Source organism: Lactuca virosa, chromosome 7 (assembly GCF_052849685.1).
Source record: "Lactuca virosa cultivar CGN04683 chromosome 7, Lactuca_virosa_CGN04683_v6, whole genome shotgun sequence".
Taxonomy (NCBI): Eukaryota; Viridiplantae; Streptophyta; class Magnoliopsida; order Asterales; family Asteraceae; genus Lactuca; species Lactuca virosa.
The window spans coordinates 187750381-187768723 of NC_136432.1; positions in this window are offsets into that span (position 1 = coordinate 187750381).

Here is an 18343-nt window from a genome sequence, read left to right on the forward strand (position 1 = left end):
TCATACGAACAATGAAATTCGTATATTGGGATCTTGTATATCTTTCCACTTCGGAAGCTTGAAACAAGAATCTTTTCGTCTTCCCATTTTTATCTTTCCCAGCAAATACCATACCAAATGGATATTTCTCCGTCAGCATACTTCTTCAACTCAGATTGAGTTAAAGGAAGTTCCATTGGCACTTTTACATTCAATCCCTTTGCTGTAGCTAACTCAACATCAGTAAGTGCTAAACACTCATAATAGTTGTCAATGAAAATCTTGATATGAGCCAAACCAAGTCGAAAAACTTCAGGATCAGTTTCTCGAAGATATGAAGCATCTTTATCCTTTAGCAACAATGCAACTTGTATCAGATCATACAAGTTCATTAAAGGAAAATCAGCTACTGAAAAATCACACACTTGCCCATTCGCCCTTGAAACAATAAAGCGAAGATTTTGCATCATATTTTCGAACAACACATCTCGCTTTATGCTTATAACTTTCTTTATCTTCACCAGAGACCAAATCTCCTCTGGAAGTTTTCCAAGTACAGCATGAAATCTGATCTTCATGTATGTGTACTCATCATCATTGTCAAAATTTTCAGCAATTTTGTACTGAGCCATGATGAACATCATTTCATTGATGGGAAAATCTAATTGACTCATATCAGTGTTGAGAACAACATAGCTTTTCTTTGGCTTCTTTTCGAAAGCATACATATGATTATATGCAACTTTCGAGTCTATTATCTCATAATTGTAATGCTTTGAAGGATCACCCTTGTTCATCCCAGGTGGATTATTTTCACGAAGTCGCATAATGCTTTGTACAATTCGGAGCTTTTCAATCTCAGCCTCCGCTTCAGCTTTCTTTTCTTCCTTTGATTTTTCGACCATAACAGTTTTGCCTTTGTCTTTTACAGAGGAATTATCAACACTTTCCTTAGGCTTCGAACTGCTGCCTCCTTTTCCAATCACAATTCCTTTGGAAATTGGTCTTGGAATTGGCTTCATTAAAATTGGCATTGTTGTTACAACAGTCGAAATAACTGGTTCAGCAGTTGTCAAAATTGGTTTTGTTATCGGAATCTTCGAAGAAAACAACTTTTGCATCTCCATGCAAATTTTCACCACTAGCCTTCGTACCACCAACCTCCTTTTCTCCCCCTTGCACCCCTGTGAAAACAGGCGGGGCATTCGTTGGAATAAGGCTATAAATGTGAGAAAGAGAAGCAAGTTGTTTGTGTAGAATAGCTTCAAAATGAACGAACTTTTGAGACAAAAAGTCTAGAGTTATCAACGGAGATGAAACTGATTTAACAGTTAACTCTTTGAGCTCCTTCAGCAGATTTAGCACTTCCACAAAGCTTCGATTTTCCGTGGTCGACAATTGAGTAAGTTGAGGACGCAAATCTTCGTACAGTTTGACATATTTGGTAACAGCATCACAAATAATGTCAACTTTCTGATTGATCGAAGCATAATCACGTTGTACGATTAAGATTTCTTTTTGCATATCCTGTCGAAGCTCTTGAATTTTCAAATTTACATCTTCCCTCACCTTCTTGACATCCTGAACGAATAATACATGTCGTTCCTTCACCACATTCTTGAATTCTTTCACCTCCCCTTTAAACATCGAAATTAGAGAATTTACTCTTAATTCTGTTGGATTAGGTGTCTAAGCCCATAACTATAATTGGTATGTACTTGAATTGATAGCAGCACAGTCCTTTTGGGTTGCCCTCAACCTAGCAACTGGACAAGGAAATTATGAAAGGAGAGATATTAATTTATAAGATTAATGAATTAATATAAATGATTTATTAATATGTTAAAGGATTAATATATTAATTAGAAATCATTATGTTTAATTAATAGTTAGCCAGAAATTAATCAGAATTAATTTTGGGGTTAAAAGAATTAATTATAAAGTGCAGGGACTAGTTTGCAATTAACTAATAGTTGAGTGGAAGGTTCCAGAACCCCCTTGGAAGGAGGTGGACAAAATTCTTAGGGGAAACCCTAGAGATTTCGTCCAAGGGGTCCAAATAAGGCCTTTGGATCTTGCTTAGGCCCTAAGCAAAGGATAACTAGGGTTTTCCCTAAACCCTAGATCCCTCAGCTATTTAAGGAGCCTCCTGGCTCACATTTGAGGTCACTGATTTCTTTGGAAGAAACCCTAAGGCCGAAATTGCATACTCTCTCCATCCTCTCTCCTCCAAGTTTCCTTCTTGCTAGTTCTTGGGTGTGATTCCATTAGAGGCATTACATTTGTGGTGCTAAGCTTCCAAGAAGATCAAGATCAAGATCAAGAGGATTATCAATTGTTTGCTATAACAATTGAAAGGTATGTAACTCCTAAACCCTAGTTTGTTAATTTTGAAATTAGCCTCTCTCCTCTAGGGTTCTTGTTTTGCAATTCAAAGTTATATGTTCAATAGTTAAAACATAGATCCAAAGTAGGTTGCATGTGAACTTAGGAATTGTTTTCTAGTTTATTTGTTTTACCTAAAACCCATCAGTGGTATCAGAGCCATTGTTTGTTTTAAATTGAATTGCTATAATTGTTGAATTGCAAATTAGGGTTTATAGCTATTAAACCCTAAAGGCCAAATTTTCGATTTCTAGGGTTTTGGATAAAAGGGTTTTTTCGAAAACCCTAGCCTCCAAAGAACCCTAATCGAAATTAGGGTTAGGGTTTTGAAAACCCTAGCCTCCTCCCTTGTAAATTTCGAAATTGCTAGAAGTTTTAGGGTTTCTTGTTTTGGATAATTGTTACTTAATTAGATTAATTGGATAATTATCCTTACCCTATTTTTCGAAATTTAGAGGGATAAGGATTAGGATTAAATTAATTGATTAATTTAATTAGATAATCCTTACAAGATTTAATAATTTGATTAATAGTTATTTAAAAGATAAATATTAAATCTAGTTAATTGGTTTATTTAAATTTAAATTTAATAGTTTGAATTTCGAAATTTATATAAACCCTTGAAGTTTTAAAATGTTTTAAAACACACCCTATATATGTATTATGATTAAAAGTTTAATATTATATATGTATAAGAATATGGTCAATCAAATCGCTAGTATGCCTCATTCACGAAGCTAATCTATAAGGGGGGTATAAGGAAACTGCCTATAAAATGGTAGTTGAATGGGTGTCCACTCTCACCCACCGCTTCCTTGATTAGTGGAGGGTCGTTAGCAGAACGGATTTGATAGGACAACTACTTCTCATTAAAAGTATAATGACATTAAAGAAAGTACTAGAACATTATTTTTAAAATCCCAACTCTAGTTACTTTAGGAAAAATGTGAAAAGTATGCTAATCCATGAAATTGTACATTATGCTTTATTGGTCGTTAGTGGAGCGTGTGTGGTTAACCAGCACACTAAAGGGCACTAATAAAGAGTAGTAATGGGTATCTCATAATTGTCATTTTGATGGAGCGTGTGTGGTTTACCAGCACATCAATAGTTAATGATAAAGACAATGAGGTTACCAAGCACATTTGCATGGTTATTCACATCTTGTTTGTGATCCTCGGCATCCCAGTCACAAATAGAAGAGCATAATCTGAGATTAAAACTTGCCATTGAATAGTTTCAATGTATCTCAAAAGAATTAGGAATTTCACTTCGTTTGTTTCGTCTAATGGTGGAATTGGTGAATCGTCATTCACCTACCTTTATGAAATTTACACTTGGATCTCGGCATCCCATTTCTAAGTTGTGAATCTTCATAGTTGGATCCTAACCTTGATATTTTATCTTTGGGTTATTATATTGAGGTATCTTGAAATCTAACTAAAACTTTCTTTCTTTTCATATGTCTACTCCTGGAAACACTTCTGCTTCATCCTCCTCCAACCAGAACTTCTCTTTACTCAATATCTGCTCCAAAGTCGTTATGGATGGCTCAAACTATAACGATTGGATGCGCAACATCAAGATGGCTCTTCGTTTTGAGAACAAAGAATATGTTCTTGAAAAGGAGCTCAAAGAGCTTGATGAGTCTGAAGCTACTCCTGAAGATCTTGCTGCCTACAAGAAACATTACGATGATGCTACCAAAGTGGCGTGCATCATGGTGACAACCATGTCCCCATAACTGCAGAGGTACTATGAGGACTACTGGCCTTTTGAGATGAACAAGGACCTTATGGAAAAGTACCATAAGCGAGCTCGTCAAGAAAAGTTTGAAGTAGTCAAGTCACTCATGGCTTTCAAGATGAAAGAAGGGGAATCGGTTGTGTCACATGTGCAAAGAATGCAACGCTACATAGAGCGTTTGGTCAAGCTCAACATTCACTTTGATGAGGAATTGGCCATTGACATGGTCTTGAACTCACTACCTGATTGTTATGGTCAATTTATTCTAACTTACAATTTGAACAATACTGAGCAGACCTTGGCCCAATTGCACAACTTGTTGCAGACAGCTGAGGCAGGAATGAAGGGTAAAAGTATACCCTCCACGCCTACAAGTGCCCCTGTGTTGGCTATTGGACAGGGAAAGGGGAAAAAGAGGAAAGGTCCTCCCAAGCAAAACTGGAAGAGCAAGGCTCAAGCTGGGTCGTCTAGTAATGGCCCAAAGGCTAAGTCCAATGGTTCCACTCCCCATGTTTCTGATCCAAAAGAGGCTGTTTGCTTTTACTACAATCAAAAGGGGCATTGGAAGAGATCTTGCCCACAATATCTGCAAGATATCAAGGATGGCAAAGTGAAGCCATCTTCGGCAGGTATTTACACTATTTCTGCTAATAACTCATTATCTTCTCGTTCATGGGTCCTTGATACAGGATGTGGTTTTCATATCTGTTCTGATTTGCAGGGACTAAAGGAAAGTGAGGAGATAGAGCGAGGAAGGATAAACTTGATCATGGGAAACAGAAAGTCTTCACCAGTGACCAAGATCGGAGTTTATCAGCTTCTGCTTAGCAATGATGTTAAGTTAGATTTAATAAATTGTTGCTATTCGTCTGAGATGACGAGAAACATTATTTCATTTCATGCATTGTTCAGACAAGGTTTCAAATATTCTTTTAATGATTTGAATGGTTCAATTTCTGTTTATAAGAATGGTGTTTTTATGTTTGAAGCTTTACCTTGTGATGGTGTGTATGAAACAGTGACTTGTGTTGATAGCTTAGGAAATAGTGTACTTAATATTGACTTGTCTAATAGTGTAGACAAGGCATGCTTGTGACATTGTCGTCTTGGACACATTAACAAGAAACGCATAGCCCAACTCCAAAAGGATGGAGTGTTGGAATCATTTGACCTAAAATTAGATGATATGTGTGAATCTTGTCTTTTGGGAAAGATGACAAAATCACCATTCACAGGGTCTTGTGAAAGAGGTGAAGGTCTGTTGGATCTCATACACACAGATGTGTGTGGGCCCTTCAGATCAACTACAAGAGATGCTAATCGATTCTATGTGACTTTCACTGACGATTATAGCAGATATGGATATATCTACTTGATCAATCATAAGTCAGAAACTTTTGAAAGGTTCAAAGAGTTTAAGCATGAAGTCGAAAATCAATTGGGCAGAAAGATAAAGATACTTAGATCCGATAGAGGCGGGGAGTATCTTAGTATCGAGTTTAACGACTATCTGAAAGAATGTGGGATAGTCTCACAATTGACTCCTCCTAGGACACCACAGTTAAATGGTGTAGCTGAGAGGCGTAATCGAACCTTGTTATACATGGTTCGTTCTATGATGAGTCGGGCTTCGCTTCCCATTCACTTCTGGGGGTATGCCTTAGAGACAGCCGCCCACATCCTCAATCTTGTCCCTACAAAGAAGGTTGACAAAACACCTCACGAAATGTGGACATGGAAAGTTCCCTCGTTAGCACATATTAAAGTCTGGGGTTGTGAAGCTTTCGTAAGACGAGAGACTCACGACAAGCTAGCAGCTAGAAGTGAGAAATGTGTTTTCATTGGTTACCCAAAGCAGTCTTTTGGATATTTGTTCTACAGGCCTAGTGAGAACATGGTCTTTGTAGCACGAAGAGGAGTCTTTCTTGAAAGAGAGCTCATATTCAAAGAGGACAGTGGGAGCACTATTGACCTTGAAGAAATTCCCAATGAAGGAACCTTAGATGACACTAGCACTCAACCAGAGGAAACAGTTCCTGTTGAACCAATCGATAACTCATTACCTCTTAGAAGATCCACTAGGGTGAGTGTGCCACCTGAGTTGTATGGTTTTCATATTACTTCAGATGGTGACACATTCATAAGTGATAGAACACTGGTAAACTTAGATGAACCAGTCACTTATAAGGAAGCAATGGCAGGCCCAGAGGCTTCCAAGTGGAAAGAGGCAATGGACAGCGAGATTAAGTCCATGTATGACAACCAAGTTTGGAATTTGGTTGATAGTGCACCAGGTCGTAAGACAGTTGGGTGCAAATGGATCTTCAAGAAGAAGACAGACATGGATGGAAATGTGCACACATTCAAGGCTCGACTGGTTGCAAAAGGTTTCATTCAAACCCCAGGGGTTGACTATGATGAGACCTTCTCGCCAGTGGCTAAGATTAAATCTATTAGGATATTGCTCGCCATAGCTGCCTTTCATGATTATGAAATCTGGCACATGGATGTCAAAACTGCTTTCCTTAATGGGAAGTTGGTTGAAGATGTTTACATGAGTCAGCCAGAGGGTTTTGTTGATGCAAAGTTCCCCAATAGAGTGTGCAAGCTTGAGAAATCCATTTATGGATTGAAACAAGCATCTCGCAGTTGGAATCTTTGCTTCCATGAGAAAGTCAAAGAGTTTGGTTTCTCTAGAAGTGAAGATGAGTTATGTGTGTATATCAAGGCTAGTGGGAGTATAGTAACTTTTCTGGTGTTGTATGTCGATGACATATTACTCATTGGTAACGACGTTCCAACCTTGAAAGAAGTTAAGTCTTGGCTTGGAAAGTGTTTTGCCATGAAAGACCTTGGAGAAGTTGCCTATATTCTTGGGATTAGAATATTGAGAGATAGAAAGAAGAGACTAATTGGACTTAGTCAGAGCACATACTTGGATAAGGTACTAAAGAGGTTTAGTATGGAAAATTCCAAGAAGGGAGAGCTACCTATCCAGAGCAATACCAAATTGAGTAAGACTCAATGCCCGAGTACATATGTTGAAATAGATGACATGAGTCGTGTACCTTATGCTTCCGCTGTCGGATCGATCATGTACGCTATGACATGTACTCGCCCTGATGTGGCATTTGCTTTGAGCATGGTCAGTCGCTATCAGGGAAACCCAGGTAGAGCTCATTGGATAGCAGTTAAGAATATACTCAAGTATTTGCGAAGGACAAAGGATTGGGTCCTTGTGCTTGGTGGCAGTGATACTTTGAGAGTAGATGGTTACAGTGATGCCAGCTTTCAGACGGATAGAGATAACTTCCGTTCTCAGTCGGGCTGGGTGTTTTTACTGAATGGAGGAGCAGTTACTTGGAAGAGTTCTAAGCAAAATACGGTGGCTGATTCTACTTGTGAATCAGAGTACATAGCAGCAAGTGAAGCGTCGAAAGAAGCAGCTTGGTTGAGGAACTTCATCGGGGATCTCGGAGTTGTTCCAACCATCCAGGAGCCTATGGAACTGTTCTGCGATAATGAAGGAGCGGTTGCCTTGACAAAGGAACCGAGAGATCATGGTAAGACCAGACATATCGACAGAAAGTACCATTTCATCAGACATAGAGTTGAAGAAGGCCATCTTATAGTAAAGAGGCTGTCATCTGAAGATAACCCAGCAGATCCCCTCACAAAGGGTCTGAGTAGGGCTAAGCATATTCAGCATGCTCGAAGCATAGGACTGAAAGATGATATTAGTTTTAGTAGTTAGATTAGTTTTATTCTGAAACTTGTAACAAAGTAAATGTAATTGACTATTGGTGATTAAATAATAAAGCATTATTTATAAGTTTGGTTTCTGCCTTTTGTCAATTGTTTATTATTGTGTTTCATTTTTGCATGTTTTACTTCCCGAATAATAAGATTATTCAAACTCCACAGTCACTCATACTTTTGGAAGTAAGTAGTGAATTAAGACTGTCATGAACTGGATTGTAGATTGTCTAAGGATAGACATGGCAATAGAATTGCTGCAACGTTCATGAGTACTCAGAAATTGAGATTTGAGTACTGGATAAACCCTCGCTGAGAGTATCACTTCATGGAATTCATCACGAGTAATACTGAGACGATAATATCTTATAATCTTGAAACGAAGATATATGAGTTGCAATTTACAAGTCGGTCATGCATTGGTGATACGGAAACGCATCAGTAACTTGGTGTTATAAAACGTATTGTCATGTATAATTTGATGAGTAAAAGATACAAGCATATGAGTCAACGTTTATTCGTTCCTTTTGCCCTAATAGGAAAAGCGATATCTGTGGGCCCCTCGATGATTTGGTGTTGACTTATGTGTTGGGCCCAGCCAGGATTGGATTGATGTGTTCGATTAGAAGTCCTACATCATCACAAATCAGAAATTAGGAAACATAGATTCTGGACAAAGAGATTGATTACATCCCATGTCTTTTGTCTAGGGATATCTGGCAGAACGAAGGATTATATGATCACTTATCTTAGGACACGTAACTGACTGGGTCAGAGTTCGGCAGCAGCTTTTTGGAAGCTACAATTTGCTGGTCAAATTTAGAAGCATACTAGCAATTATAGTTACAGACTTATCCAAGTGGGAGACTGTTGGATTAGGTGTCTAAGCCCATAACTATAATTGGTATGTACTTGAATTGATAGCAGCACAGTCCTTTTGGGTTGCCCTCAACCTAGCAACTGGACAAGGAAATTATGAAAGGAGAGATATTAATTTATAAGATTAATGAATTAATATAAATGATTTATTAATATGTTAAAAGATTAATATATTAATTAGAAATCATTATGTTTAATTAATAGTTAGCCAGAAATTAATCAGAATTAATTTTGGGGTTAAAAGAATTAATTATAAAGTGCAGGGACTAGTTTGCAATTAACTAATAGTTGAGTGGAAGGTTCCAGAACCCCCTTGGAAGGAGGTGGACGAAATTCTTAGGGGAAACCCTAGAGATTTCGTCCAAGGGGTCCAAATAAGGCCTTTGGATCTTGCTTAGGCCCTAAGCAAATGATAACTAGGGTTTTCCCGAAACCCTAGATCCCTCAGCTATTTAAGGAGCCTCCTGGCTCACATTTGAGGTCACTGATTTCTTTGGAAGAAACCCTAAGGCCGAAATTGCATACTCTCTCCATCCTCTCTCCTCCAAGTTTCCTTCTTGCTAGTTCTTGGGTGTGATTCCATTAGAGGCATTACATTTGTGGTGCTAAGCTTCCAAGAAGATCAAGATCAAGATCAAGAGGATTATCAATTGTTTGCTATAACAATTGAAAGGTATGTAACTCCTAAACCCTAGTTTGTTAATTTCGAAATTATCCTCTCTCCTCTAGGGTTCTTGTTTTGCAATTCAAAGTTATATGTTCAATAGTTAAAACATAGATCCAAAGTAGGTTGCATGTGAACTTAGGAATTGTTTTCTAGTTTATTTGTTTTACCTAAAACCCATCAAATTCGTCATTCTGATCATTGTGATCAATCTTCTCCAAGAGTCGAATCTCTGAATCTCGGACCATTCGAGAAACTTTACTCACCATATTTGCTTCGAAAGTTTTCAGCATACTATCAACTTCCATATTAGAAACAGATGAATTACTCCCCAAATCTGCTTGAGATTGAAGAATAGAATTCAATTTCTTGTTGAGAATCTTGAATTGTTTCATTGTCATCAACATATGATCAGGAAAGTGATCTTCTTCATCATCAAACTGTAAATCTTCAAATGTGACTCCAAAACCTTCATTGTCAGTATCCGTTTCAACAACAGGTGAAGTTTTAACAGGTGAATCAATCTTAGGTGAATCAGTGGATTGAGATGGAAAAAGAGTGGTAAAGGGTTGATGAAGTATATGTTCAAAAGTTGGAGAACTTGTAGTATTTGGAATAAGAAAAAGAGGTAATGACACGAAAGTATCTGCCATTGAAGATACATGAATACCTTGAGTAGTAGCCTCAACTTTTTTGTTCGACTCTCCCTCACCCATGTTGACATTTACACCTGTATCAGATACGTGTGTAGAAATGCCTGAAGTTCGAACCTCCTCAGTATTTGATTCAGTTAACGGGACTTCGGGTGGTATGACAATAGTATGCTCAGGAGTAGATACAGATTGTGAAACAACTGGTTCTGGTGTTTCACGAACAATTTCTTCTTCAGAAGATGCCTCTTGAATAACCAACTTTCTTTGTCTTTTCTTCTTCTTCGAAATATGTTTGGCCACATCTTCAGCTCTTCGTTTCTTGGATAGAGGCGAGATTGGAGCTGGAACCTCTCGAAAAATAACTCCTTGATGAGAGAGTTGTGGTTTTCGAACATTAGAAGGAGAAAATTTTGATCCACCATCAGAAGATTTTCTGGAACCCCTAGACCTTTTCTTCAAACGACGAAAAACACCAGATTTAGAAGGAATTTTCTCTACCACTACATTATCATTAACAGGTTCCACTGGTTTGATGACAACAGTCGAGACATTCACTTCATCCATCTCAGGCTTCTTTGGAGACTTCTTAGATTCATGCACAATCTTCTCAGGAGACTTCTTTGATTCGTGCACTGGCTTCTCTGGTGTAGCTTTTGCATCCTTTTTAGAACGTTTGGACTTTTTGGAAGGACCAACTTCTTCTTTCAACAATAATTTTCCAGTCTCAACAACTGGATTAATGGTTTTCAAGTACTCAACCAACACTGAATTTGTTGGCTCAACCCTCTTTAACATTGCATCAGGAATCCGAGCAATGTGTATGAATACCTCCATATCATCCGAGACTTCCTTTGGGAAGTGATACTTCAGAAACTCAGCCTTTTCTTCATCAGCAGGGACATCAATTCCTTCTTTATCATAGTAAAGCTCCAATACCTAGCACACAAAATGCCTTGAACCACATTCGTGTTTTCGACACTCTTTTGGAATTCCTTCCATAGTTGAGTAGAGTAGTCGACAGAGATATCATAATACAATCCTGCCACCATCGCATAACCCTCCATGCGACCTTTGTCTAAGCCAACACTTCGACCTGTCAAGCATCGAAGAAAAATTCCAAACAAGAAATTCCAAACAGTTGGCAGGGCTGATTTCTTGAAATCACTGATCTTTATAAGTGGGGGTTGATGACCCATCTCATTAAACATAGGAATAACATGGCCAGAAGAAAGATCAGTAACAAGTTGAGAATTGGGAATATCCAGAATCTGACAAGAGATCTTCTTGGACAAACGGATTTTCTTGTCATTCACCAGTTGAAAGGTGATGATATCCATTGCTTTGCTATAAGTAGCAGTGGATCCTGCCTGAGAAAGCCATGAGAGAGGAACTGAGAAAGAATTTAACATCGCCTTGGAAAGAACAGAACTCTTCAATGCGACAATTAGCATCTTCAATTCTTCTGGATACAAAGACACATCTGCTTCCACTTGATAATTAGTGCTTTGAATCTTCATGATCGGTTGAGAAGTGATGTCTTCAGTTGTTCGAGAAGTAGAATCAACGCCAGCCATTATTATAGTTTAGAAGCTTTGAAGAACAGACAGAATTTGGGTATTTGAGTTCTTTTGTGTGCGTAAAAAGATAAAGAACCCGTAAATGCCCTTTTTATATGTAACCCTGAATTTGAATTGAACGCGGGATAGGCATTTATTGAGATCTGACGTGGCTCCTTAAAAGTCGCACCAGTCTGCCAATAAAGTTGCCATGCGTCAAAAAGTAACTGTCACATCGCCTTGAAACCAGGAAACGTCTCCTCACACAGTCTGTTCGTGTCTCGTCAAGGAATAGTAACCGTCAACAATCTTCGGATGGAAGTTAAGCTCTTTCGTCTTTGGGTTTAGAGACGAAGTCATTTGCTAGACTGTCGAAATCATCAGCCTGAGTTGGTATTACTCAGAACCTCAAGGATCTCGTGTGTGCTGTGTGACAAAGAAAAGATAAGAAACAAATTATCGAAAATGTGGATCTGTGATGTCAAAAATTGCGACACAAAAGCAGAGAAACCCCGGGCAAAGGTTACTTCATTAATTATCAAGCGAGCTAATCAACTGCTTGTATATGTTCCCGTGAATTACAATCGAATACTTGTAGAGATGTATCGAAGGGCTTCTTTTATAAGGCTTATTGGGTGGTTTAAAATTTCGTTACATATCATCCTAAACATAAGGTGAGTAATTGTAACAGAAATTACTTGTTTGACCAGTGTAGTCAGTGACAAGTATGCTTTGAAATATGTTGATAGTAACTTTGAAAGCAAATGAAACTCATACAGAAATCATATTCAAAAAAAATATTTGTTTTGGATATTGTTGGGTAACAAACATCGTTGGTTTCGATAGTTTGATCAAGATCACGCATAAGAATAGAATATGATTTTGAGTTTCGAAAAATGGTACTGAAACAAATGTTTCGTCAAATCTGGAACATAGTTCCCCGTCAATTCCTTATTAAGATATGAAGTTGGGTTTCACTTTCATCACGGCCGCATGATGTCAGATCACTAACACAAAATTTTGATATATCTAAATCTTGATGGGTTGAATCAAAGACCTCTTGGATATATGTCTTCGTGTGTGCAAGTGTAAGAAATTTTGTGATGAAAAAGAGTGGTTATGAAGAACGAATTGTACCTCTGTTATTTTCGGACAAAACAGATAACTCTTAACTCGTGTGAGAAGAGTAACGTAGCTCAATCGACTAATGTGAATATAAGCCTGACTTGGGAAGAAATTTCTATATGAAAATTTCATTAAGGCTTTCGTAAACACACATTAAGTCTATAGAGGCTTGGGTCAACATGTTGCAGCATGCTTCTAGGGACAACCTAACTAGGACATAGTTGACGAAAGTTTACCTTCCCATAGAAACATAAGCATGACCCTTGAAAAAATGTCTGTGTTATCTGCACAATGAAAAAGAAACAAAGAGAATAACAAAAATCTTTTTGATATTTTTGATTTTTAAAAAAAAATATTGTTGAGTTTTTGTGAATGTTTTCGAAAAATGAAACAATTAACAAAATAAAATCTTTTTGGAGTTTTGATTTTTCGAAAAGATAACAACAAAACAAAAAAAAAATCTTTTTGTAGTTTTTGATTTTTCGAAAAGATAACAACAAAACAAAAATAAATTTTTTTTGTAGTTTTTGATTTTTCGAAAAGAAAACTAAGATACAAACGTACTAAAAACATTTTTACAAACAAACGAAAATTTGTAAACAAACTACAATTCGCCACTCTTACGAAAATTTGACAAACTAACGAAAATTTGTACCACACAACCATCATGCAAATTGTCGAATTCGAAGCGTGTCGAAGCGTTGACTATGAACAGTAACCGCTGAATGGCGTCTTATTGCCTCTGAATCGACAGATTATATAACACGCCTTTGCTGTATATTCGAAATCCGTCCTGGAACTAATCTCGCTTCAATCATTCCCAAACCTGTCAAAATTCGAACAAATGATTTTTCATCTAAAGCTTTTGTAAAAATATCAGCAAGCTGATCAGTTGTTTTTACAAAATGTACTTCAATGTTTTCATCTTCCACATGATCTTTGATAAAGTGATAACGAAGAGCTATATGTTTAGTTTTCGACTGTTGTACTGGATTATGACAAATGTGTATAGCACTTTGAGAATCACAGTACAATGGAATCTTTTTCATATTCACTGCATAATCCCTCAACTGACTTTGAATCCAAATAATTTGTGATGTACAAGCAGCAGCTGCTACATATTCGGCTTCAACAATAGAAATCGAAACACACGTTTGCTTCTTCGACTGCCAACTAACCAACTTTCCATCCAAAAATTGACAACCACCACTTGTACTTTTTCGATCCAATATACACCCTCCTAGATCTGCATCTGAAAATGCCTGAATGAAAAATCGTGTTTTCGAAGGATACCACAATCCTAACGAAATTGTTCCCTTGAGATAACGAAAGATATTCTTTACAGCTGTTAAATGTGGTTCTCGAGGATTTGCTTGATACCTAGCACAATTACATACAGAAAACATGATATCAGTTCTACTTGCAGTAAGATAAAGTAATGAACCTATCATGCTTCTGTATAACGTAAGATCAACCGCAGGCGATTCTAATGAAGGTGTTAGCCTTGTGCCAACAGCCATTGGTACTCTTAACTTCGTGCTATTTGTCATTCCAAACTTTTCGAGCAAATTCCTTGTATATTTCTCTTGATTGATGAATATGCCTTCTCTGTTTTGACATATGTTTAAACCAAGAAAATTATTGATTTTACCCATCATGCTCATTTCGAATTGGCTTTTCATCAAGTTTTCGAATTCTCTAGACAAAGCAGGGTCAGTAGAGCCAAAAATAATATCGTCAACATAAATTTGAACAAGCATCAGATGACATCCAACTCTCTTTCGAAATAATGTGGGGTCAACTAATCCTTGCTTAAATTTCGACTGTTTTAAGAAACTGGTAAGAGTTGCATATCATGCTCTTGGTGCTTGTTTTAACCCATATACAGCTTTATCTAAAATATATACATGATCAGGATGCATTTCATTTACGAAACCTGGAGGTTGTTCTACGTAAACAGTTTCTTCGAGTTCTCCATTGAGAAAGGCACATTTCACATCCATTTGATATACATCAAAATCCTTATGAGCTGCATATGCTAAGAATATTCGAACAGCCTCGAGTCTCGCAACAGGGGCAAATGTTTCTTCATAATCAATTCCTTCTTGTTGCGAATATCCTTTTACAACTAAACGTGCTTTAGTTCGTACAATATTTCGATCTTTGTCGATTTTGTTTTTGAAAATCCATTTTAACCCAACAATCGAAACATTTTCAAGTTTAGGAATTAATCTCCAAACCTTGTTTCTTTCAAATTCAGCCAGTTCTGATTGCATTGCAACAACCCAATCGGAGTGTTCCATTTCCATCTTAACTGTCTTTGATTCAATTTTAGATATGAAAACATTGAACATGCAAAATTCTTGATGAGTATTTATTACCTCATTCTTCGCACGAATCTGAGCTCTTGTTAATACTCCATCTTGAGGATTTCCAATGATTTGATCTATTGGATGAGTCTTTGTCCATTTCTCTAACGGTGGATAAGCCGGATCAAATTCCAAAGGTGTATCTTCGTACATCTCTTCATTTTCAGATCCTACAATAGAAACATTATCATTTAGATCATGAAAATCATCATCTGGATTAAAATTTATTGTATTATTTTCCTCCTCAACACTATTATCATTTTGATGCTCCCCCTCAACTAGATGCTCCCCCTCAACAACATCATCCATTCTCCCATTCTCCCCCTCGAAAGAATGCTCCCCCTCAACCAGAGTATTCGAATCCAAGTGCTCTCCTTCAACTGAATTATCAAGCATACTTTCGCCAAGTCCAAGAGAATTCGTTGTTGAAGTAACATCTACGATGTTTTGAGGAATTTCCAAGTCATCATTATGCTTCGAAGATTCAGAGTGATGATTATCATTGGCATGAACTTCAGCATCCACATCCCTGTCAGGAATACCAAAGATTAAATCATAATCAAAATCAGATGAATTTGATTCTTCAGTTTCATCAGATGATTCATTAATAATTGGTTTTTGTTCAAATTGCTTTTCAACTTGTTTGACATAATAATCGTCGAAAGTAAGATTGAAAGTTTCTTCTATTTTTCTTGTTCGCTTATTTAACACTCTGTATGCAACCGAATTGTGCGAATATCCCAAAAATATGCCTTCGTCAGCTTTAGCTTGAAATTTTGAAAGGTTATCTTTGAGATTCATGATAAAACACCTGCAACCAAAAACATGAAGGAATTTTACATTAGGTTTCCGATTATTGATAATTTCATATGGAGTGATATTGAATCGACGATGAATGAAAGATCGATTTTGAGTTAAACAAGCTGTGGAAACTACTTCAGCCCATAGATATTGAGGAAGATTCGCATATGTCTACATAGTTCTTGCTGCTTCACAAAGTGACCTATTTCGTCTTTCAACCACACCATTTTGTTGCGGTGTATAAGGCGAAGAGAAATTATGCGAAATTCCTTTTTCTGTTAAGTACGAATCCAGCACAGTGTTCTTAAACTCAGATCCATTATCACTTTTGATCTTTCGAACATTTTTCTTCAGACTCATCTCAATCTTCTTAATAAACTCAATCATTGTTTGAGCAACTTCAGATTTTAACCTGAGAAAGTATACCCAAGTAAATCGTGAAAAATCATCAACAATAACCAAAATGTACTGTTTCTTGTTGAGAGTTTCAACAGTCGATGGTCCACAAAGGTCAATGTGTAGAAGTTCCAACGGTGCGACAATTTTCGAATCTATCACAATGGGATGGCCTTTCCTGTGTTGTTTCCCTTGTTCACAAGCTGCACACAATGTATCATTGTCAAATTTTAGTACAGGTAAACCACGAACAAGATCATCAACAACCAACTTATTTAAGTTTCGAAAGTTTAAATGCGATAAACGTCGATGCCATAACCATCTGATGTCAGACGAAGCTTTCGAAAGTAAGCACACTGAGGGTTTGTCGATGATTGGTTTGATATCAAGAGTAAACATGTCACCATGTCGTTTGGATTTGAGCAAGACTTCTTTAGTTTCAACATTTGAAATGATGATTCATTCTTCGTTAAACACCACTTGATTGCCAGTGCCCACAACAAGTTGTGAAACACTTATCAAGTTATGTTGAAGACCTTCGACATAAGCAACGCGATTAACAGTGAATTTTCCATTTGTGACTTTACCATAGCCTTTCACTTGACATTTGTGATTATTGCCAAACTTCACAACTCCTGCATTCTTCAAGCTACGAAAATCTCTCAGGTTTTCCTTTCGTCCAGTCATGTGACGTGAGCAACCACTATCAATATACCATTTTCATCATATTGCTCGTCACATAATACATGCGATCAATGAAAGAATTTAGGTACCCAAGGCTGTTTGGGTCCTTGGAAATTAGTTTTAAACACAGAATGAAATGAAGAACTTTTAACCCAATCACAAACTTTAGTTTTGAGACTATCAATTAAGTCCACGTCATTATTTAAAGAAACAGAAACATAAGTTTTATTTAGTTTGGGATTGTCACTGACACATTCCTTCGTCTTTTTAGATTGAGTCTGATCAAGCTTGTCTTTCGAAACCGGTTGCCAAGTTTTAACCGAAACATTCGAATCTTTTGATGGCGAGCTTTCAGTTGACGAAGAATTCACATAATTCTCACAAGCTTCGTGAATTTGTTGTTGAGAATATTTCATGATTGATATTTTCGACCTTTTCCTTCAAGCCAATGATCGATGTTTTTGTCACGAGACAAGCCTTTTGTGTACGAAACTTTTAAATTTTGTTTTCCTGTAGGATTTGGAAAATTCGGTTTTTATGGAAAGAAATCAACATTTGATTTAGGTCGAAATGTCATAGCGTATCGACTTCCATCATTGTTGCCAACACTTCGATTTTGAGAAAACCGATTTGGAGATTTTTGTTTTTGAGAAAACCTTGTTTGTTGATTAGAAGAGAATCGTTGATGTGATGGTTGATTTTGAACATTCTTTGATGTATTTTTGTTATCTCTTGAAAATGATGAGTTTGAAACTTTCGAAAAATTTGTTTTTGGTTGAAATTCAGATTTAGATTTATTTGTTTGAGCGGGATTTTGCTTAAGATCTGAATAACTTTCTGAATGAGAAGACTTGTTTTCAACAGATTTAGTCATTTTGTTTTCAGTTGTTTTCAAATTTAATCCATTTTGTTCTTTTCGAAGTTCCATTGTTTGCCAAAAAATCGTTTTTCGAGCTTGTCTTTTTGAAATTGCATTTTCTTTTGACAACTTGTGAATTTGTTCCTTAAATTCTTTGGAATTTAATTTGACAATAGTATCTTTTTCCACAACAACTTCTTTTGGAACTTCTTGCATAATTTCTGATTTTTCAACCCATTTGCGTTGTGGTTTTTGTCTTTGAAAAACATACGAATTCTTTGTTAAGGTATTTTCGACTGTGCTTTGATTCGAAAAGAATCCTTCATTCGTTGTCTTTTTGTTGTCATCTTCGACCATTTTGGTGAATTCTGGTTTAATGTTTTCAACATTTCCAGTTGTAACAAACACTTTATTTGGAAAGACAACATCATCAGTACACTTGAAATTAGGATACACCATTTGATTTGTTTCCAAATAATGGGCTCCCTTTT